Below are 14057 nucleotides of genomic sequence, written 5' to 3' on the forward strand. Positions count from 1 at the left end.
CTTGTTCACAGTGTCTTTGAGGAGAGTTTGCAGTATGTTGAGTACTGGGAATGCTCCAGGGAACAAGAAGAGCCCAGGGGCACGGAGTGTGACAGTCAAGTTGGCGAGTCCCCTGACAGGAGCAGCCTCAGTTCACAGTTTCAAAGGGTGACGTCCATCCTGGTAGAGAAGGCAGGGCAACAGGGGTGGCTCTCTCTGTGTCTGCAGGGACGTGGGGCAGTTGTTTCACATGCGGTGGTTAGACCAGGAAGCCATGTATGGGATCCGAGGCAGGGCCAGGCCGTGTAGCCACAACTGCCCCCCAACAGGGCTTCACCCCTGCCAGTCATGCTTCTGGTCCCAAAGATACCACAACTTCCTAAAGCAGTTCCAACTCCTGGGGCAAAGTGTTCAAAAGCGTGGGCCTGCTGGGGGCATTTTACACTCAGCCCGTGACAGTTCTCAGACCAGCCATGCTCATGTCTGATCCCCGGATTTGGTGAGCATCCGGGTCAGGTGACTGAGAACTAAGGTTGCAGAGGGAGGGGTGGCTAGCCTGGGATTACCAGGGGGTGCCTATCTCATCCCGAAGCCATTAAAAGGAGGCTAGAACTGCAGGCCAGCCACGGTGCTGGTGGAAGACCCGATGGCAGAGGAGGCAAAGAAAGGTCTGAGCGTGGAAGCCATGGGATCAAGAAAGGCAAGGAGATGGGGAGGGACAGGCTCCCCTTCATGTCAGCTTGATGAGACTGGACCTTCCAGAGTCTAGAAATTCACATGACTTTAAGCCTCTCACTTTGGGGAGTTATAGCAACCAAGGGAAACGAACACAAACTCTCGGCATGGAGCGTCCCATCCTTTTATGGAGAGACAAGCAATGAGGATCTAGAAGGCAGGGTAAGCTGGACACAAGGATTGCAGCTGGGGGCAAGGGTCAGACAGGCCATCAGTCTCTCCCTCCCACTCATCCACCCCAGGTTCACACCCCTGCTCTTGCTGCCGGCAGCATTCAGTGCTCCCTGGCTGTCCTGGGCTAGAGAGAACCAGGAGGGCACTGGTGGGGCCTGTGACCAGGGTCTAGAGTATTAGCCGGTCCCCAGGTCCCTGGGTGGGACAATGAGGAACTGTGATTTGTCCAAGCCTGTGAGCAGAGAAGGGCAGAGCTGGCAGGCCGCCCCAGTGTCTCCTAGGTATCTGTGATTACAAGCTCTCATCGCTATAATAAAGAACACCTCTATTCCTCCCATTTGGAAGCCGTAAAATACCACTTGGGCTTGGCTTTCATCTTTCCAGGCTGCGGGCTGCTTACCGAAGCCTTCCTCTTTCATCTCTCTTGCCTTTAATTGGCAGGTCTGAGGCCAGGGATCTCAGGAGCCGGCCAAGGCCTGACTCCAGTCAATCTCCCTGTTCACGTCACCACACAGATCTCTGCTCCATCCTGGAGCAGACAGCTGAGCAAGGCCTGAGTGGGGCAGAGAGATGCAGAAGAGCTTAACCCAGCAGGGGGCCCATAAGTAGGTGGGGCTTGTGGCTTGGCTGGGGTAATTAACCTGTTTCCTGGTCCCTCGGGTGTTACTTGGGGGTAGATAGAGTTCATCATCCTTGGAAGGATGATGCTTGAGGCCAATGTCCAGGAACCCAGGTGGGACATTGCTCAAGGATGCTGTATCTGGGGAGAACTGTTTACACGGTGGATGTTTTAATGTATAGTGGCACGCTTGGCGTAGCTCCCCTTGACCTAACTTCGCCATGATACTCAGGGATGTGCACAAACTGAGGCACATGTATGTCCCTGTTTTACATGCATGAGAGGGGGTCAGAGGTCAGGTGGAGGCTGACACCAGGAGCAGGGCTTTTGCTCTGGCAGAAGGGAGACTTTACCCTTAGATGAAGGGGGCCAAATACCATTGAGCCTTGGAGCCTCTGAGACTGTGATGCTGTTTGTTTGCCTCAGAGGACTACTGGGGTGAGGAGGGGGCTCAGACAGAATGCATGCACCGTTGGCCGTAGCATGCCTCACGGAATATACGTTTGAGCCAGGCAGTCACCATCTATGTCCACCTTCTCTGTGATTGACAGCATGCTTCCAGGGTCAGCCTGCCCTTGACCCCTCTCATTTCATTCTCCCACCCCCGAAGCTGAACCTAGCCCTGCGCAACTATGTTCACTGTGGACAAGCTGTCTCCGCCCTCAGAGTCCCCTATGGGGAAGCAGTATATAGAGGAGGGAGGAAGGGAGGGAGAGAGGGAGAGCAGACCTGGGTGGCTGGCTTTACCCACCCCATATCCTCTGTCTCCCACAGTTACTTCTCAGCCTAGGCTGCAAAGTGAATCCCAAGCCAGTCTGGGCTCCAGAATGAGACCAGTGCTAAAAATCAGACATGGCTTCATTCTTGGAGTTTTTAGGGGGTGGTGCTGGCTATGGGTCTGTGCTTGATGACATCTGGAAGCCACCCAGAGTCACTTAGGTGACACAGTGGCTGAACCCTGGGTTGTTCTCTGCTCTCATGCACTTGCTCCTAGAAGCAGTCTAAAGCTGTATACCTGAAATGTAGGTGTAGCTCAGTTTGAGACTTGACAATATCTTTTGTCGTCATAGTGATGTTTATAGTTCAGAAACAAAATATGCTTCAAACATAAAAGTAGTCTCAAATCACTGGCTGGGCCTCTCCAGCTTTATTGAGATAGAATCAACAAATGAAGATAATATATGTATAAATACGGTGTAGGCCTGTAATCCCAGCACTTGGAAGGCAGAGGCAGGAGGAACGGAAAATTCTGAGCTTCCCTGGGTGTTGTGAGAAGTCTTCCCCCAGGGAGATGCAAATCACATCTTTCCCCTTCTTCCTGAGACTCCAACAATAAAGTGAAGACCGAATCACCACAGCTCACTCTGAGGAACCAGAGTTCACTGGGCAGGGGTGAGGTGTTCCGGACAGGAGTGTGAGTGGCCCCAGAGCAGCCACACTGGACGCTCTTCCCCTGCTTAGCTGACGGTTTCCCCGTAGCCGCCTAGATGGAGTGTTAATCTTTACTAATGAAATACCCTACACTTTATACAGACTATACTTGAGCATTCCCTAAACTCCTAGGCCACATGCAACTGGGACAGAATTGCACTTACATGTAGGCGGGAACAGGTGAAATCTCAGAAGAGTCTACAGACTCTCCCCACCTGCTTCTGTGAGGGAAAGCTCGCAGCAGCCGTAGAACGCTATTTAAAGATACCCGGATGGAAACAGCCATGAGCAAGCAAGTGTCTGGTTATACTATATACAGACGTGTGCACACATAGTACGGGCTCGACTCTCAGAAGATGAGGCTGCAGCGTCAAGAAGACAAAGTGCTCGTCAAGGAAGCATGAGGACTTCAGTTTGATTCTCAGCGTCCTTGTAATAGTCAGATGTGGTGGTGCATGCCTGCAATGCTGGAGCCCGGGAAGCAGAGACAGGAAGAAGCCTGGGCCTTCCTGGCAGACCGTTTAGTCAACTCTGTGAACTCGAGCCCCAATGAGAGACTCTGCCTCAAAAAATAGTGTGGAGAGAAACTAAGGAAGAAATTCAGTGCTGACCCCTGGCTTTTGTCCACATGTATAGATATGTGTATGTGCACACACACATGAACACATGCACACACATGTGTGCACACACACAAACATTTATATATAAATTCATTGGCTCTTGGTGAAATTTGGCCATCTTGGTGTTCTGTCCTAAGCAGTGACCCTGGTCCTCAGAAATTCCTTGCAAATACCAACTTCAGTGACTGTTTGCTGCTCTTTCAGAAGGCTTACCTAATTTTTTTTTTGGATAGGGTTTCTTTGTATAACATCCCTGGCTATTATGGAACTCACTGTATAGACCAGGCTGGCCTCAAACTCACAGAAATCACAGGGATATCCCCGCCTCTCCCCTCTGAAAGCTGAGATTAAAGGCACCACACCACAACCACCTGGTTTATATATTCTAAATAATGCATTGCTTCTAAGCATTTAGAGTGTTTCTAGCTTTTCATTAACTTTTAAAAAAATATTGTTATGAATTTAAAGATTTAAGATTTTTGTGTATATTTTTTTATGATGCCCTTAACATGAATTACTTGGTTCACAAGGTAAGAAATATAACTTCATCATAGTTTATTGAAACATAACTTACATGACAGAAAATCTACCCTTTTTAAGTACAGAATTCAATGATTGTTGAAATTGTTCACGGGTTGGAGAGATGGCCCAGTACAAACAAGCACAGCTCTTGCAGAGGACTGGAATTTGGTTCCCAGCACCTACATCAGAGCCTCACAACAGCCTGTAACTCCAGCTCCAAGGCTCTATTGCCCTCTTCTGGCCTTCATCAGCACTGCATGCACACACACACCCCACTACACATACAATTTAAAATAATGATGATGATGATAATAATATCTTAAAAGCGATGCAGCCATTTCAAAAATGTGGTTTTAGAATATTTTTATAGTTTAAGAATATTTTTATCAACCAAAAATGTTTTCTTATGATTATTCATAGTCAATTTTACCTCTTCCTTAGCTCTGGGAAACTATAAATCTACTTTCTGTCACTAGAAGTTTGCTTTTTTCATATTAACAAATTATCTATCTATCTATCTATCATCTATCTATCTATCTATCTATCTATCTATCTATCTATCTATCTATCTACCTACCTATCTATTTATCTACCATCTTTCTACAGGGGCTCACCGTATAGCTCAGACTAGCCTTGAACTTGTGATTGTCCCACCTCAGCCCCCTGAGCGCTGGGACTGTTTGACATGTGCCACCATACCTGTCAGTGACTACTTGACTGATTGTGGGCATAGGATGTGTGTGTAAATCTAGGTCCTCACACATGTTAGACAAGTGCTTTATCACTAATCTCTATTCCCAACCTTGGTTTTGGACAGAATCTCCCTGAGCTGCCTAGGTTGGCTTTGACCTAACTGTATAGCTAGGGCAGGTCTTGAATGTGCGATCTTCCTGTCTCAGCCTGTCTAGTAACTGGAATCCCAGGCCTGCAGCAACAGGCCCAACTCTGACAGTAGATATCCTAGTAAAGTTGGTGTCAATATCTCTGTGTGACTTGAACTGACAGTTTCCAGGGACTAGTAATGTTGAACGTCATTTGCACTTCTTTGGAGAAATTTCTATTTAGATCTTTTACTTGTTTAAAAAAACCCAGGTATTTGTTTCACTTGTGTGAGTGTTCTTCCTTCTAGAGATAAATCACTTAGCATTTATATGATTTGCAAGAGTCTCTCACTCTGCACATCCCCCTGCCTCGCCCCCCCCCCCCCCCGTGAGTGTATGTTTGCCACGAGATCTTACTGTGTTGTACACGCTGGGCTCAAATGCATGGCTCAGGTGACTTCCCCACTCGAGGCTCCAGAGTAGCTCTCTCTGTCCATCCTTTTGAGTTCTTCTCATGGAATAAATGGTAAATCTTGCCCTGTAGAATCTCTGCAGGGCACAAGGTTCCCTTTTTAGATTCTATAGTCTACTGTGTCGGAACCCCATGGGTGAGAACAGCAGACTGTCTCTCCCATCTCCTAGAATCTCTGTAGGTCACTCTATCAGGAGCCAGAGTAAGAGTCACCATAAGTAGAAATGTTCACAAACGGATTGTCAGTTGCTTACCGGTGTGTCTCCTCCCGCAGTGTTGAACACAGATGTGGTCCAGGGATGGTGGGAGGGCCTAGTAGTTAGAGAGCTTGCAAAGACAAACTTCAGGACTAACTAGAGTTCAGATCCCCAGAATTCACATAAAGGTCAAGTGGGTGTGGCAGCCTACCCGTAATCCAGGGCTTGGATGTAAGACTAGGGAATCCCCAGACCTGACTGGCTGGCTGGCCTGGCCGTAGCAGATGGCTATGGGTCAACTGAGGGGCTTTCCCCTCACTCAGTAAAGTGGAAGAGTAATCAAGGCTAATTAATTCCTAACATCAACCTCAAGGCTTCATTTGTGTGAGCGCACACATGCACACTCACCACGCACACACATGTGCCTACATACATGCAAACATGTATGCACAATACATAAGAAAGCACACATCAGACCACATATTAATGGGAAAAGAAAAGAAAGACAAATATGGTCCAGTTTCTTGGCTCCCAGAATGGGGTCACCACTCCAAGTCCCTGTTCAGAGAGTTCTGATGGTGGTGGTGGGGGATTCCTGTGCTAGCAGAGCCTGGAGAGCAGACAGGCAGCCATGCCCTTCCCTCCAGAAAGGCTGACATTGTGTGCAAGCGGAGGCTGCTTGGTTCTTGGCTCCAGAGTGGGTCTGACATCAACATCTCAATCTCCAGGCCACTTTTAGATGCGAGGCTGCTGGTGTGGGGACTGATGAGAGCAGGACTCCCTGGCTGTGAAGTCACTGGCATTTCATGGAGTGAGGGAAGATTTTACAAGCACTGTGCTGAGCTGGGCTCTGAACACAGGCCAGGTGGTTACGCAACTGGCCTGGGAGGTACAGCATGTGTGGGGAGAGGAGGCAGGTGCAGAGAAGGGGAGCCCCCAGCTCACTGTATTGGGGGGCGCTGGCCCCATCCAAACACTGCAAGGAGTAGATCCTTTCAACCATATACTTCGTAGATTTTCCTTAAAGCCTTTAGCGACTTATCTCATTTTCTATGTGTGTGTGTGTGCACATGTGTGTCACACATGTGCCTGTTTGTCTGTCCCCTCCCTTCCTCTTCTCTACCAGAACACAAGCCTCCCGAGAACGGGAACTGTACCTGTATGCTGTTTTGTGTCCAGATAGAGTGAAGGGTAGCCTGTAAGGTCCTGAACTCTCTGCTTCTGGAAATATCCAAACATCTGTTTACTCAGCAAACCGACAATTTGACCTCTGTACTTGTCAAGTCTCCTAAGTTCACTGGCAGCCTCAGAGTACTGATGTTCAACTTCATACGTCGACTTCGTGGAGGAGCATGTTTGCATACATCTGGGCTAGGGCGAGGAGTCATCTGGGCCAGCCCACACTAGGTCCAGACGGCCTGGCTGCTGGCTCCGCTGGGGGGTCAGCTGCTATGATCTCCTCCTCACTGTGGGGCCTTTCTGTGTACAAGCTCACCCCTCTTGTCCCTGGAATCCCCCAAGGACTTGAAAGCGATGCCACATGCTGTCCAGGACAAGTGTCCCATGTCTTTGAGCTGTCTCTTGTGTGTCATAACCATCCTTGTCACTGTCCTCAGAAGGGTGCTAGTGAGTCACCGTTCCCTACTAAGTGACGTCGCAGAGACCTCAGTGAGCCTTGGCAGTTTGTGGATTTTGACATAGTGCCCTTCCCCCACTGTAGCAAATGTTTAGGTCAATTTTATGAACAAACTTTCAGCTAGAAGAGAAAAGTCCGTAAATTAATTGAGGAGAAACACTTTCCCCACCCATTTATTTATTTGTTTTTGAGTCAGGTTCTTCTTATGTGTAGCAGGTTGGCCTGAAACTTAATACATAACCCAGGCTGGCCTAAGACTTGCCTATCAATACTTGTAAAAATAATTATTGGTGATGGAGAGCTTGGAGGCAAGAGAGATTTGGAGCAATGTTTTAGTAAAAAAAAAAAATCAGAGATAGGAGGCCTGGGAACACAGCATTCCTATTGGCCCAACACTTGGAGGCAGAGGCAGGAGGATCAGGAGTTTAAGGTTATCCTTGGCCACATAGCACGTTTAAGGCTAGTGCAGTCTTCATGAGACCATGTCTTGAAAAGAATTTTCTTAAAAGAGAGCCAGCCACATCTCTAAGTAGGTCATGTCATTTCCATACATGCTGTGCAAGCCTGGGGACCTGAATTCAGACCTCAAACAAAGGTGGGTGGAGAAAACCGACGCCACAGGCTGTCTTCTGACCTTCAAAATACATCACGACATGCATGTCCACATACAGAGATACGACAATAATGATAGTAATAATAACAGCAGCCTTTTACATTCCTGACTGGGTGGTTGGGATTCAGGTAGCTGTCAAGAGTCACTTGAAAGGTAAAGGTTGACTTTCAACTGCACACTGCACACCAGAAGAAAACAAAACAAACCACCTTAAAAAGACTGGTTATTTGGGTATCCGTGCAGCCTGTGCTGGCCGTGCTAAGAGCGAGAGAAGCCCATCCTGTGCTCGTACTGAGCAGTTTTCCGGTTACCCATCCTAGTGTTTCCCATTGCCTCCCACTTCTGGGATCCAGGACTATAGGAGAGGTGTATGTGTGTATATGGCCATGGTCATCCACTCTGCTCATGGGCTCCTCACAGAGACAACGGCAAACTTTGCATTCGGAGGCCTTTATTCCTGCTGTAAAGTGAGTCCCAGCTGGGTCTGGTTGACACATACCTATAATGCCAAGACTTGGAGACTAAGGCAAGAGGGTCTCGCATTTGAGGGCAACCTTGCAAGACTTGTTTTACAAACAATAACTGTATCCTACAGTCAAGCATCAGACACTTCGTGGACACACCTGGGGACCCAAAAGTACAGGTTTCTCAACTCTCCCCAAGTTATAAGTCCTAGTTTGGGTGCCAACCTCTTGGTGCCCTGGTTTCTCCACTTTTCCCAGGATGGTTGCACAAGGACTAACTTGAGGGGCTATGACAGCTGCTGCTGTATAAACAATGAGAGGTTCAGGGTGTCCTGGGGACCCTGGTGCTGTTCCAGAAGGTATATGTCAGGTGTAACTTGAGGACCAGAGGCCCGGTGAAAACAGAGCACTTTGTCCCCTGCTGTCCTGGTGTGCACGCACTGTACCTTGGCTTCCCAGCTTCTGGAGATGTCACACTTGTTCACAGCCAAGGCCAGTGGGATCACTGGGTAACAATTATAGCTGTAGCCATGGCCCTGATGGCCACAGCACCTCCGTGATTGGTCTATTTCAGTCAGCGTCCAATCAGGAGGAGGCATCTAACTGTAGCAGCTCATGCAGCCCAGAGACTGGGCTCTCAGCAGGTGTCTGGGCACAGGGCAGTTTGGGCTCTTATCCCAGCTCTGCTGAGAATGCCCAGTGGCTGTGCACTCTCTGTGCCGACCGTCCCACTAAAACTCAACTCCCCGTTTATGAATCGGGGTTAATGCCTGCTGCCACATGGAGCTATTGTTTTAAATGAACTATGTCTAAAGAGTCCCGCTGCATGCTTGGTGCAAACCAAGGTTGTAATGGGAGTACCCTGCCTCCTTTAGGGGTTCCTGGCAAGGCAGAGGTGTGAGGTGCCCTGGGCAGAACCCCCTTTCCACCCAATCCATATATACATTCTCATCTATGTCTAGATGTATACAGGGATTGGGTGGAAAGGGAGTCCTGTCCAGGGCAGCTCACACCTCTGCCTTGCCAGGTGCCTGGAGCATCAGAGCCAAGCCAGCATCCTATTCGTCAGTGCTCTATACACTCGTACCAGGGACAAGACTCTCTTCTCTGCTGGCAATCGCAGGAGGCCTCACCATTGTTCTAACCAAGCACTTGGTTGTCTATTCAGGGCTTCTGAAGTTTTCCCATTCTCAGCTCCTGACATCTAAGAAACTTTTACATGACCCCAGGTGTATAGTATTATCAAATAGAGGTGCAAAGCAAACGTTTACTGACAACAAATCATGATGAAATGTATTTAAAAAGAAGTCTTTGGGGGCCAGAATGTGGCTCAGTTGGTGGACTGTGTTCCCCGTATACACAAAGCTCTGGGGTTAAACTCAGAATCACATAAACTATGTGGAGTGGCACATATGCCTGTGGTCTGGCACTTGGGAGGTGGACACCTAAGAATCAAATATTTGAGTTCATTCTTTTTTTAATATTTATTTATTTACTTATTATGTATGCAGTGTTCTGTCTGTGTGTATGCCTGCAGGCCAGAAGAGGGCACCAGACCTCATTACAGATGGTTGTGAGCCACCATGTGGTTGCTGGGAATTGAACTCAGGACCTTTGGAAGAGCAGGCAATGCTCTTAACCGCTGAGCCATCTCTCCAGCCCCTTGAGTTCATTCTTGACTGCATAACAAGTTGCTGTCCAGCCTGGGCAACTTGAGAGACTCTATCTCAAAATCTAAAACAAAACAAAAAACCTAAACCCAATAATTCTTTAGTATGCATATAATTTTAACATAAAGAGAAGCTGCAATGGACCCTAAAATCCTCAAATGGGTAGATAGGTGGAGAGACAGATGGTAGGTGAAGGTATGGGTATGTGGTGAATGAATATGTGGATGGATGGATGGACATATGAACAAATGAATATATGTATGGATGTGTAGATAAATGGATGGGTGAATGGGTAGGTGGATGGATTGATGGATGTGTGGGTGAATGGATGAGTATATGGATAGATGATGACTAGATGAATAAATGGGTATGAGGATGGATGAATGGATGGATGAATGGATGGATTGATGAGTAGATGGATAGATGGATAAATGGGTAGGACGATGTATGTATGTATGTATGGATGGATGAGTAGATGGATAGATGGGTAGGAGGATGGATGGATGGATGGATGGATGAGTAGATGGATAAATGGGTAGGAGGATGGATGGGCAAGTGAACTGCTGGATGGATGTGTGGGTGCATGGATGAGTGAGTGAATGAACATGGTACACTGGGTTTATATGGAGTACAGTGTTAGCTTTGTGGTGAGGCTGGAGAGCAATTTCAGTTGTGGAACTCGCAAAGGATACTGGGCACATCTACCTCCAATTTACGGCAGATTATTGAGGACAGTTATGACTTATCTCTTTGGATGAGGCATGCAGTCCATCAAGGAGCTAATGCTGTTCCTCTGAGAAGTTTTGACGGCCCATGACATGGTGTCAGAGAATTCAGCACCATGAAAAAGCCAAGCCAGCTAATACGAAAGCTTAACATGGAATCACCCAGTACCACTCCTTGCACACACAAACCATCATCACCAGGGCAACCACAGGACAGCAACATGTTACCTAGCAGCAATGCCTCCCTTCTCCCATGACCTTTTTCCTTATGCTGCCAGATGCCCTGGTGGCCTAACTGCCTTCTAAGGCAGTTGTGGTGGAATGATGGGAGTTCCTGGGGTAGGGAACAGTTCCAGTCTTAACACTTAGTGGGATTGCCATTTTATATTATTATTATTGTTTGTTTTGATGCCAAAGAGGGATGGCCAGAGTTAGAACAGGCACGGAATTCCTTGTCTGAGTTCTTTTGAGGAGATCGGGGAACAGGATGAAGTGGAGGTTCAGAGTGCCTCTAAAAGGTACAGAGTTCAAAATCTGATTAGAGATTCATGGCCCTGGATCTTGATGTGGGAGTGATTTCTTTCTAATCTGTTGCTTTCATTCATTAATTAATAAAGAAACTGCCTAGGCCCATTTGATAGGCCAACCCTTAGGTAGGCGGAGTAAACAGAACAGAATGCTGGGAGAAGAAGCCAAGTCAGGAGTCGCCATGATTCTCCCACCCTACACAGACGCAGGTTAATATCTTCCCTGGTAAGCCACTTCATGGGCTACACAGATTATTAGAAATGGGTTAGATCGATATGTAAGAGCTAGCCAATAAGAGGCTGGAACTAATGAGCCAGGCAGTGTTTAAAAGAATACAGTTTCTGCGTAATTATTTCAGGTAAAGCTGGCCGTGCAGGCGGCCGGGTGCCAGGAACATAGCCTGCCGCTCTTATTACAACAGGATCTTCTGAAGATTGGCGTTTTTCTCCACAGAAAGTCAACAGTCACTTCTAATTATGACTTTTAGGGACTGCTGGGGATGTAGCTGAGTTGGTAGAGTGCTTGTCTAGCCTTGGGTTCGATCCCCAGCACTGCATAAACTGAGTATGCTTGCACACACCTGTAATCCCAGCACTCAGAAGGTGGGGACAGGGGGATCAGAAGTTTAAGGTCATCCTTAGTTACGGGATAAATTGGGGCCCAGCCTGCACCGCATGAGACCCTGTCTCAAAAAACAAACCACAAAAACCATTAACGATTGTCTTTTTAACTGATGGACTGGGGCTGATGCTCTGAGGACCCACTCCCAGGGATGCGAGCATTTGGGGATGTTAAATGGTACAGGAGAGACAGGAGGAGGAAACCCAGACATATGGCATTTCTGCCAGGGCAAAGATACAGGGAGAAGCTGCCTGTCCCCCATTGGAACCCTCGCTACCCTGGAAAGATTTATTTCTGTCTGTCTAGTAGCAGCCCCTCTCTTCGTCACTGTCCTGGTTGATGGTGTCACCATTTGCCATCCCGCCCACCCCTGTCTCAGGTAGTGCCCTCTTTCCTATTTCAGATTCTTTCTCTTCCTCCTCATCTCCCCAGAAGATGGTTGGATCACTGAACCATCCATATGACCATAGCCCTTTTATCTGGGACATTGTTCTGTCTTGTCTCTGTGATACCACTGGCAATGCAGACCATAGCCAGCCTCCAAGCCTCCCCACTGAAGGTTTCAGATGGGGGTTCAAGAGGGTACTGAAGAGTTACTAATGCCATAGACAGACTGACAGATAGACAGACAGACAGACAGAGGAGCATCGACATGGCAGGGACTTCAAGGAGAGCACCAGAAACAGATAGCATGGTGGGGTCTCTGAAGAAAGAAACTGGAGCCTACGGAGCAGACACAAGGGTCTCTTCTCGGGCCTAGTGCGGGAAATTTCACAGTACAAGCCTGCAGCTAGGCTGAGGGAGGCAGGGAAGAGGGCAGGGAGTAGGATGTGTGGCCGCTAATACCTGCTTTGTTAGAAACTCATTTCCCAGGTGACAGATGGGCCCTTGGGAGTCTGTTAACTGGGGGCGGGGCCAGACAGACAAGTCTCAGTAGGATGCCTGTTTGTGTGGCCAGAGCAGCCTAGATTCTAGCTTTACCTTCTTACATCTCTGGGGCTTCTGACTTACCTTCTTACATCTCTGGGGCTTCTGACTTACTATTCTTACATCTCTGGGTTTGGCCATTGAGGTCAGGGAGGGGAAAGCCAAAACTTGGCTTCCTCGTGGTATACTAATTTCAGGTCACGGCTCCTTTCAAGGTGACCTTTACCTAACTCCCAGCGACTGCTTCTTCCCTCTGCCCCTCTTGCCATACCATACTACACAGTTGGCTTTCCGTCAACAGTTCTTCATGAGCACGCCCCAAGTTCTCCCAGATGACCTTTCATTTTACGCTGGGCCCCTCAGTGATTCCACTCCCATAGCAAAGCCTTCTGTGGTTTCTGCACAGTTGGAAAATGAGGTCTCTCCCTGTGCAGCCTCGTCTGGCCTTGCCCCGACTCTCTACCCCAGGCTTGCACTGGCCAAGGCTCACTTGGGACTGCGACATCAGAAGCCTCTTGCATTTTTTCTCTGAAATTCCCGTTCATCACGCTCTTCCTCAGGTCCGAGCACCCCTCTCTTTCCCCAGCCTCATGAAGCATGGCCGTGTTTTAGGACCTTATACAGAAAAGCCGATGGTCTGGAACAGGGACTGGTGACTACTTGGTAAATGCAGGATGAATGTGCAAGCCTTGGGAGAGGGGTTAAATGAGAATCTTTGAGAGCTTTGCACTTTTCTTCAAGGTCCAGTATCAGAGGCATGTTTGTGGGTAGGCAAAGCTGAGTGCCTTCTATTTTATTTTATTTTATTGTTTATTTTGAGACAAGGTCTCTGTGGTAGTTTGAATGAGAAATGTCCCATAGGCTTGGGTGTCTGAACCTTTTGGTCTCCAGGTGGTGATGTTATTTGGGAGGTTTTGGAGCCATGACCTTGCTGGAGGTCATGTCACTGTGAGAGTTTAAACCCTTCTTGGCTTCCAGTTTGTTCTCACTCCTTTGTGCCTACGGTTGAGGACATAAACTTCCTGGCCATTTTGTCTGCTGCTTGCTGCCACAGCTGCTCACCATGAGGACTCTTCTCCCTCTGGAACCAGAAGTCCAAATAAACCCTTCCTTCTACGCCTTGTTCAGGTGTTTTAGCAACGCAACAGAAAGGTAAGCACGACAGTCCTTTCTGTGACCCTGGCTGACCGGGAACCCCAGGTTAGAACAGGGGGGCCTTGAACTCGCAGCAACCCTCTAGCCTGTCTCCTGAGGGCTGGTACTCCAGGCTTTTTCCGCCACTACCTTGCCCAGTCTGTATGTT

Source organism: Microtus pennsylvanicus, chromosome 5, assembly GCF_037038515.1.
Source record: "Microtus pennsylvanicus isolate mMicPen1 chromosome 5, mMicPen1.hap1, whole genome shotgun sequence".
NCBI classification, from domain to species: Eukaryota; Metazoa; Chordata; class Mammalia; order Rodentia; family Cricetidae; genus Microtus; species Microtus pennsylvanicus.